Genomic DNA, 9,656 nt, shown 5'->3' on the forward strand with positions numbered 1-9,656 from the left:
AAAAAAAAAAAAAAAAAAAAAAAAAAAAAGAGGGGAATGGCCAACACTACGCTCAACCCCAAGCCACCTCCCCTCCTACTCCAAGTTCATTCTTTCTCTGCTTTTCTTTCATGCAGAGGAAGAAGAAATAAAACCAGGGTGAAGGACCAAGGAGACATTAGCATGGAAACCCTTGGATAGCTGCCTACAGGGCTTTACATTCATTCCTTGTATAACACAAAAGAGTTTCTGGATCAAAAAGAGTTGAAGGTCACAGTGAATGAACATGTGAGGTACTTAAAGATAGGCACACTGTGTTCTGGCAAACCTAGGATTTACTGAAGGTTCACGGACTCTTTTGTAAGAGGAATTAGGCTTCAGGTGGGGTTTTTATGAAATTACTGGATTTCAGTGTGTTTTAAAGGGATTCTTCTCTTCTTCCACCCCCAGATTATACTCTCACCCACATTCTACCTCTGGGCATTGTTGCCCCAATGCAGTCATGGCCCTTGACATAAGCAAAGGTGAGAAATCTTCTGCTCTTTAGTTTAGGTCTTGTTACTTAGAGTCAAAAGTCATGTATTTATTATAATATATTAAAATCTTCTGCTCTTAATTTTAGGTCTTGTTACTTGTAGTCACAAGTTATCTGTTACACTGTTTTCCTGTAATAAGGAAAACTATGAAAAGGGAAAAGGAAATATTATTTTTAATATATTTTATTTAGCTTACTCCCAATTAGATCACCTTTGCAGTTACTTTTCATCTTAAAATCACTGTGTTAGAGCTGGAAAGATTCTTGTCAGTCCAGCTTGTGTATTTTGCACAAAAGCAAACTGAGGCCAGTTAGATGACTTGCTTAGGCTCACTCACCTCAAATCTTTTTCTTATTAACGTAAGCTCTTGGCTTAAAACTAGCATTTGTTTTCTCCCCTCCTTTTCCCCCCTTTACTCTTTGTCTTATGATTTAATTTTTTTTCCTATTTGATTGGGATCTGCAATTGTATAAACCCCAATTTCAACAGGTCTGAAACCTCTGCCCAGTATTCTCAAGGATACTGAGCAAGAACTCATTATTTTTTCTTTTTTTCTGGATAGGGCAAAATGTCAACATTAATTTTGCTAATATATCCAGGATTTTTCTTCTATATATTTTTTAGAATAAAAGAAAGTAAAATGAAAGTTACTCATCTTCTCCGAGAGTGAAGAAAGGGAAAAGGTGATTCAGGGGGACCCGAGACCTATTTGAAGAAGGGTAGCTGTAAGTGTGACTAGAAAACAGTAAGGGGCAGACCAAACAGCCTCTTTCTTTGAGAATGAGCCCTTGGTGTTGATTGTATAACATTGGTGACTGCAATCCCCAAGGAAGCTGCCCGCCTGCCACAGTGTGGTTCAGTGGTTAAAAACAGACTTGAGACCAGTTATATTGCTTCGTGTCCAAGCTTAGGTTTTGCTACCATTTACTAGCTATATATATATGTGGACAAATTTCTCAACTACTCTATACCCAAGTTCGTTCCCTCATCCATAAAACGGGGGTAATAAGAGCACCCGTCTCATAGAGTCATTGTGAGGCATACATGGGTTTGTCTCTGTAATGCGCTGGGAAGAGTGCCTGGAACATTCTAAGGGTGCAATCTGTGCTCATCATTATCATTACCTGTTATCAACCCTGTTCCCAGCTCATCTTTGAATCGGAAAATATGGGCTACAGATGGAAGAGGAGGGGAATTATTTTATTGTATTTGACTAGGTCCTCAGGAACATTAGAGTTACAACTTGATGAGAGCACGAGGAATCCTTTTTCCTGTACCTAAACTCAGCTGTAACTATGAAGGCATGCATGCTTGCAGTTAACATTGAAATAGAGAGCAGTTCCCAGAGTGTGCTTTCTTAGAGAAATCCCTGATAGGCTTCAGACTTTTACATTAAAGTCTAGTTTTTGGCTAATATAATGAGTCCTTTCTGAAACTAGCCCAGTATGCTCTGTGCTTTCTCATTGTGGCATCAGATCTACAACAGGAAGTGACACTCCTGCCACCAAGTCTTCAGCAGTGGAATTGGGTTTTAGACTCTGTTGCTAATGCCCCTATTGCCAATAAGCATTCGATATTTCTGCTCAGCCCTCTTCTTGTGCCATTTGTGATGCCCTTCTCAAAGATGGGCTGGTCCTCCAGGGGAGATACATGCTGGGACTTCTAAAAAGCCCCAGGATTTCAGAGCCAACCCCACTATGATGCCTGAAAAGGGATAGTGGGCAAGTAATAGGACTCTCTCTTTTCCATCAGATCCTCAGTCCTTCCAGTTCCGTGTCAGTGAGTTTGCAGTGGAAACTCTCAGGAGATATTATGTAATTACTAGCACATAAGGAAGAGGTGGAAAGTAGACAGGGAATCTAAAGACAATTGCCAATGGCAATTAATTGGCTTGACGCCAAAACATTCTGAAGGCCATTTTATGCTGGAAAGAAAAACAGTGATCTGGGAGTCCCTGATCCTGCTAATGAAATCATGCAGCAGGAAAACCTTTCCATGTTTCTGATTTTTTGTCTGTGTCTTTCCTACAACCACCAGTGCAAACACACAACACCCATAATGAATGGAGAACCCGATTAATCGTGTAAACTCCTTCCAAAATGATCAGGTCTTAACCCTCTCCATTGCATTTGAGAGAGCAACCAAATATGCAACTTAAAGCTAACACACATTGGACATGGGAGTCCGTAGGTACAACAGAAATAAGCACCATCATCGGTCATGCTACCGGAACAGTTAGAAACTTTCTTTACCAGCTCAACCTGAAAAAAGGAACCAGCTCCAGCTTATCTTGGTAAGTGGCTAATGTGAAATGAGCCCGGGGAAGCCTGCCATGGCCTCAGAACCATCTCCTCCACTCTGAGCAGTGCCCTTGGCAACACAACAGAAGGCTGGAGGAAGAGGGGAGAGGTCCCACCCCAGGAGAAGGGAAGGACAGCATGAAACATGATGCAGCTGCTGAACTTTCTTTTCATTACCTCTAAATTATATCAATTTCTAGACTTTGGGATCTCTACTGAAAGGAGAAAAAAGACTTAAAAAATAATCTATCTGCTTTTAACCTAACTCAAATTGAGCAATAATGAAAGTAGTTCTGCCTGGGCAGAGACTGGACCGCCACTTTCACTGCTCCCTGCCTCCCAGTTCTGTGTGGCTAGGAGTTTCCATTTCAGCTCTCCTCCTCTGAAGCAAGAAAAACACAGCCCTCACTGCTGTCGCCTCTAGCCCTGTGTTACCCCTTACCTGGAGTGACTCACCACATCAGCCCAGAGTGTGAGCGAGGGCAGGGCTTGTGTACCAAGGCTGGAGGAATGTGCACCATCTCTCCAGCTTCCTTAATCACCTGTGCCTGAAGGGCCTCTGTTAGAAATGCCCAATACCTCCTGGATCATTACATTATTGATGTGCTCCATAGTCCAAGTGGAATTTGGGAAAGAGGTGACCAAGATATTGCTTGGTCAGCTGAGGTTGGAGTGGTTGAGTGGGAACGTGGTGGGTAGAGGAAGAGGTGTTAGTGTCACCAACCCCCAAGCCTTTGTCAAGATCCTAGCACTCTAAGCCCTTCCTTGATCTTCTGCCACGAGGTATATTTTATTATCACTGGATCTACAGATCTTTGAGTCATCTGAGCTTCTCCTCTTGGTCACAGGATAAGAAATGAGGGCAAGAGGGAAAGGAAATGTAAAAGCTTTAATATACCTATTTTGTGCTAGTCATTGTTCTAGGAGTTGGATATATAGGACCAATAAAACAGACAAGCTCACTATATCCAAGAAGGAGAGACAGACAATGAAAAAACAAATAGAACATTTTAGATAGTGGGCAAGTGCTATGAAGAGGGTGCTCTTACAGAAAAGAGAAAAGGGGTAGGGCAATACTGGGAAGGATGGTGAGGGAAGGACGTGCCATTTGATCTTTAACCTGAATAATAAATGATAGCCAGCCAACGATATGGGGAAAAAGCACTAAAGGTAGAAGGAACGCAAATGCCAAGCCCAGGAATGAAGCTGGGCAATCAGAGCAACAGAAAGAAGACATGGATCCCTTGATCAGAGTGTCTGCGGGGCAGGCTACTACCACACGGGAATGAAGTGCCCAGTTGCTGTCAGATTGCAGAGGGGTTTACAAGCCACTGTAAGGAAGTTGGAAGCCATTGGAGTGTTTGCAAGCAGTGGGGTGACATGAAGTTTATTACCTGTGTTTCCCACTCACACATGTGACACACACATATAAACCCACACATAAACACAGGGAAGATATATGACTGGGTAGAGACTCAGTTTGAGTTGTGAAAATATTTTATGTTTTTATAATTGACTATTACTGCAAATTGGATATTTAGAAAGATGAACAATTTCTCAGAAGTATAAAAGGAAGGGCTAAATTAGAAAATAAGTCAAGTATTTCTTGGAAGCCTTTTATAAAATTAATGCCTGAAATGGAACAGCACCATCCACACAGAAGTCATGCTGGACATTGACTATTAAAAGTCAACCTTTAAGGTATTTCTTCGTAACCAGAACAGGGTCACAATAGGGTAGAAAAAGCTGGATGGCTCTTTCACTAAGCCCCTTGGACTTACATATCCATTAAAAGAAGGCACAACTTGGTTTAAGGAACCAAAACCCAGTAATTTACAAGTGGCGTGGTTTATCCATATTTGCTCAGAGCACCAAGCCTCCCTCTGAGACCCAGATGAGAACTTTCAGTTTTACCCTCGTGCTTAACCACAATGGTCTCTCTTTGTCCAAAGACATTGCACCACCCTGGAAGACCCAGTCAATGAAAGTTCTTGGAGCAAGTAAACGTTTTGGGGTGTTGACCTATGAAATTCCTTCAAATACTTCTTTTCTATTGACTATCTTCCTTCCTTCCTTCCTTCCTTCCTTCCTTCCTTCCTTCCTCCCTTCCTCCCTCCCACCCGCCCTCTTTTCCTTCCTTCTTTATTTTCTTTCAAGAACTTTAAAAGAGAGACAGACAAATCTGAGAGTTAGGAGAGGATTATTTTTATTACAAACTGTGAGTATATCCAATATGGCTAAAATTACATAATATTATTCTTCTGAAAGGATGGGGTTTTAAAAACCTAGTATTCTCTGAGACTACAAGAAAACAGACTTCATAGCCACAGAGCTTCTTGTTGTTGAAAGCAAATATGTACAGAAGGCAAACAAATATCCTTTTTAAAAAACCAAAGTTAACGTTGAAGAAAATTATGATGGTCTTGAACAGAATAGTTATTAGCAAAGAATACATGAAAACATGAATTACTTGTAGGTATATTCAGTTGATCTTATTTACTCTTTACCAACTTAAAAGAAAGATATAACAAAACAAAATATTTTAAGACTAAGAAACAGAAATCAAATAGTAAATAAAATAGGGAGAATCTACATAAAACAGTAGGAGAATCTACTATAAACAAGACAAATAAAATACTTAACTCTGAAAAATATGGACACTTCCCATTATCATGTATTTTCCTTTCGTAGTGTTTCCAGAGCTCCAAATAAATTAGATTTTAAAATTTCGTTTTCACCTCAGATATATTTCCTTCATCTGAACAGACATTGGAAGCTAGCTCAATGATTAAAAATGTAAAAAATAATGGTAGACTGAAGTCTTACATTAATATCCATGTTCAGTGGGCCCCAACCTTTTTGGCACCAGGGATCCATTTTGTGGAAGACAGTTTTTCCACGGACGGGGTAGAAGGGTCGTGGTTTTGGGATGATTGTAACACATTATATTTATTGTGCACTTTATTTCTATTGTTATTACACTGTAATAGCTAATGAGATAATTATACAACTCAGCATAATGTAGAATCAGTGAGAGCGCTGAGCTTGTTTTCCTGCGACTAGATGGTCCCATCTGGGGGTGATGGGAGACAGTGACAGATCATCAGGCATTAGATTCTCATAAGGAGCATGCAACCTAGATCCCCCACATGCACAGTTCACCATAAGGTTCATGCTCTTATGAGAATCTAATGGTGCCGCTGATCTGACATGAGGCAGAGCTCAGGCAGTAATGTGAGCAATGGGTAGCAGCTGTAAATACAGATGAAGCTTCGCTCGCTTGCCTGCCGCTTACCTCCTTCCGTGTGGCCTGGTTCCTAACAGGCCTAGGACCTGTACTGGTTTGTGGCCTGGGGGTTAGGGCACCTGTAATGTTACCTTATGCTGTAAATGTTACCTTATTTGGAAAAAAGAGACTTTGCAGATGTGATTAAGTGAAGGATCTTGAAGTGGGGAGGTTATCCTGGACTATCCAGGAGGGCTCTAAGTGCAATCACATGTATCCTCATAAGAGAGACACAGAGGGAGTTTGACACAGAAGAGGAGAAGGCAATCTGACCACAGATTGGTGTGATATGGCCACAAACCAAGGAATGCTGGCAGCCACCAGGAACTGGAAGGGGCAAGGAGTGGATTTACCCCTAGAGGCTTTGGAAGATCTGCAGCCCTGTCAACTCACCTGGTTTTCAGGGTGGTGAAATGAATTTCAGATTTATGGACTACCAAACTACTACAGATAATCTGTTGTTTTTGGACATCCAGTTTGTGGTTATTTGTTACAGCAGCCATAGGAAATGCATACAAAAGCTATTCTGAATTAATGCTTACTGACAAAGAAAGTGAAAAGGGCGGTGAGGAGGCAGAATTTTTAAAAAATGAGATAGCATTAAAATTATGTGCATTTCTACACCAAAGGAACAAACCCCAGTATTTATTTCATTAGGTTTAGGGCATGTGTTTTTAAAGAAAAGCACATAATAGGTTAGTACTAATTATATAGGAAGCATTGACTCTTCACTTGCTGAAGGGACTACAAGTTCTGCAACATTTTTTTCTTTTCCTTTTCTTTTTTTTTTTTTTTTTTTTTTTTTTTTTTTTTTTTTTTTTTTTTAGATAGGGTCTTGCTCTGTTGCCAGGCTGTAGTGCAGTGGTGCAATCATGGCTCACTGCAGCCTCAATCTCCTTGGCTCAAGCTGTGTCCCGCCTCAGTCTCTCCAGTAGCTGGGACTACAGGTGCGTGTCACCATGCCAGGCTAACTTCTGTATTTTTTTGTAGAGATGAGGTCTCACCATGTTGCCCAGGCTGGTCTTGAACTCATGAAGTCAAGCAATCTGGCCACCTCAGCCTCCCAAAGTACTAGAATTATAGGCATGAGCCACTGCACCCAACTGAAACATTTTTTAAGTAAGTCAACATAATACATGAAGATGATTTAAAAAAAATAGTGCAGGCAGATTTGGACTGGGCACTAAGTGGCTAATTCTACACTCCCAAACTTCCCAGCCCCACTCTTCATTGGAGGCAGTGCTTCTGATGGTTATTTTCACAATTCCAAATAACATGATCATATCTCTATTATCAACTTTAGGTTGGGGGGAATTCCAATGACCTCTCTATGAAGAAAGATGAAGATTCAGCTCTGAGGTTTTCTACCTGGATGCAGATTAAAATCACCTGAAGAGCTTTTAAAACATACCTATAACTTGTCCCCACCTCTATAAATTCTGACTTATTTTGTCTTGGGCGGGTTCCAAGTATTAGTCATTTTTCAAGATACTCAGATGATTCTGCTGTGAAATCAGGACTGAACTACTAATTTGGCTCGCATTCAACCCCTGAATTCCTTCCTCCTCCTGACATTTACTAGTATTACATACTTTCTTCTTTTTTTTTTTTTTTTTTTGTCATTCTTACAAGTAGGTGTTTTTATGGTATGAATCTTTATTTTAAAAATATAGGCTGTGTGTGGTGGCTCATGCCTGTAAACCCAGCACTTTGGGAGGCCTAGGCAGGCAGATCGCGTGAGGTCAGGAGATCGAGACCATCCTAGCCAAAATGGTGAAACCCTGTCTCTACTAAAAATACAAAAATTAACTGGGCATGGTGGTGCGTGTCTGTAGTCCCAGCAACTCGGGAGGCTGAGGCAGGAGAATTGCTTGAACTCAGGAGGCAGAGGTTGCAGTGAGCCAAGATCACGTCACTGCACCCCAGCCTGGTGACAGAGTGATACTCCGTCTCAAAAAAAAAAAAAAGAGTATAGTTAAATATCTATTTCCTGATTCCTAACTATAGTAGGTAGAATTCTAAGACGACCCCCCAAGATCCCTTGGTGTGCATACCTTGTGTAATTCTTTTCCTTTAAATGTGGGCAGGGTCCGTTACAAATCAGTTAAGTTCGAGTTAATCAACAGGAGGTGTCCTGGGTGGGCCTGACCTAATCAGGTGAGTCATTTAAAAGAAAGTGAAGCAACAGAGATGCTCTCCAGCTGGCCTGGAAGAAAGCAAACAACGATGTCATGAACTGCCTCTGGAATATTCCATGAGGAACACCAATCTTACAACAACAAGGAGCTGAAAATCTACCACAACCAGTGGACTGGGAAGAGGGCCCCCACCTATGATTAGAGTGCAGCCCTGGCTGACTCCTTGATTGCAGCTTGGCAAGACACTGAGCAGAAAACCCAGCTGGTTCATGCCAAGACGTCTGATCTACGAAAACTAGGAGATAATGAGTGTTGTTTTAGGCTGCTAAGTTTGTGGTAATTTGTTATGTAGCAACAGAAAGCTAAAATACTAGCCAAACAGGATGAAGATATCGTGACTCTTACTGTTCCCTTAATATCACTTCTCTGTTTCCTGAATCCTAGTTTCTATCCACTATACATTTATTTTTATATTTTCAAGAATAATAATATTTCCATTAGCCGGTTGTGGTGTCTCACGCCTGTAATCCCAGCACTTTGGGAGACCAAGGCCGGCGGATCACTTGAGGTCAGGAGTTCGAAACCAGCCTGGCCAACATGGTGAAGCCCTGTCTCTACTAAAACTACAGAAAAGTTAGCTGGGCGTGGTGGTGGGCAACTGTAATCCCAGCTACCAGGGAGGCTGAGGCAGGAGAATCTCTTGAACCCAGGCAGTGTGGGTTGCAGTAAGCAGAGATCACACCACTGCACTCCAGCCTGGGCGACATAGTGAGACTCCGTCTCAAAAAAAAAAAAAAAAAATTTACTTTCTGTTGTAAGATATGATAGTGCCATAGTTATGAGAAGGGTCTGTAGCAGACTGGCTTTGTTTGAACCTGGTTCTACTCACATTAGCTGATTAAATTTGGTCAAGCAAGATACTCTATCTGTAACTCAGTTTCTTCATCTGTATTTTATAGCCCATAATATTAATAGTAACTTAAGATTATGTTTATGTATTTCATGATTGGACTATTAGTTTATTCTAAAACTTAAAAAGTAATAAATTGCATTTACTTAAATGAAACTAAGTAAATTTTTTATAGCAGTGCCAAATGGTGTGCTTATATTCAGTATTTATCTGCAGATCCATTGTCATGACTTCTGAGCTATTTGAAAGAGAATGTTTCCAGAATCAAGGTAAAATGGATACTATTTTTTTCTTATACATCATCAATTCTCAAAAATTTGCCGTATTTTAACTTATTTTAGATAGAACAATAACTGTTGTGTACAGATTTAAAATTTTCTCTTCCTAACAAAATAAATTATTTTATAATGCTTCAAAATCATCCAGTCTTTTAAGAATTCAAAAAAATTCCAAGAATCACCTCTCTCTCCGGAAATGTCCCTCAGCTCCAATCTAGACTAGTTCTCT

General features: G+C 40.6%; 1 long non-coding RNA gene across 1 annotated transcript in view; it reads right to left on the minus strand.

Annotated features, from left to right (window-relative positions):
- Positions 1–8,301, minus strand: part of LOC108523737 (uncharacterized) — a 22,399-nt gene extending 14,098 nt beyond the window's left edge. The window contains exon 1 of the long non-coding RNA XR_001883881.1: positions 8,156–8,301. This is a non-coding gene — a long non-coding RNA (uncharacterized LOC108523737). The remainder of the gene's footprint in view (positions 1–8,155) is intronic.
- Between the last annotated feature and the right edge of the window lie 1,355 nt (positions 8,302–9,656).

Source organism: Rhinopithecus bieti, unplaced genomic scaffold (assembly GCF_001698545.2).
Source record: "Rhinopithecus bieti isolate Rb0 unplaced genomic scaffold, ASM169854v2 scaffold_72161, whole genome shotgun sequence".
Lineage (NCBI taxonomy): Eukaryota > Metazoa > Chordata > Mammalia > Primates > Cercopithecidae > Rhinopithecus > Rhinopithecus bieti.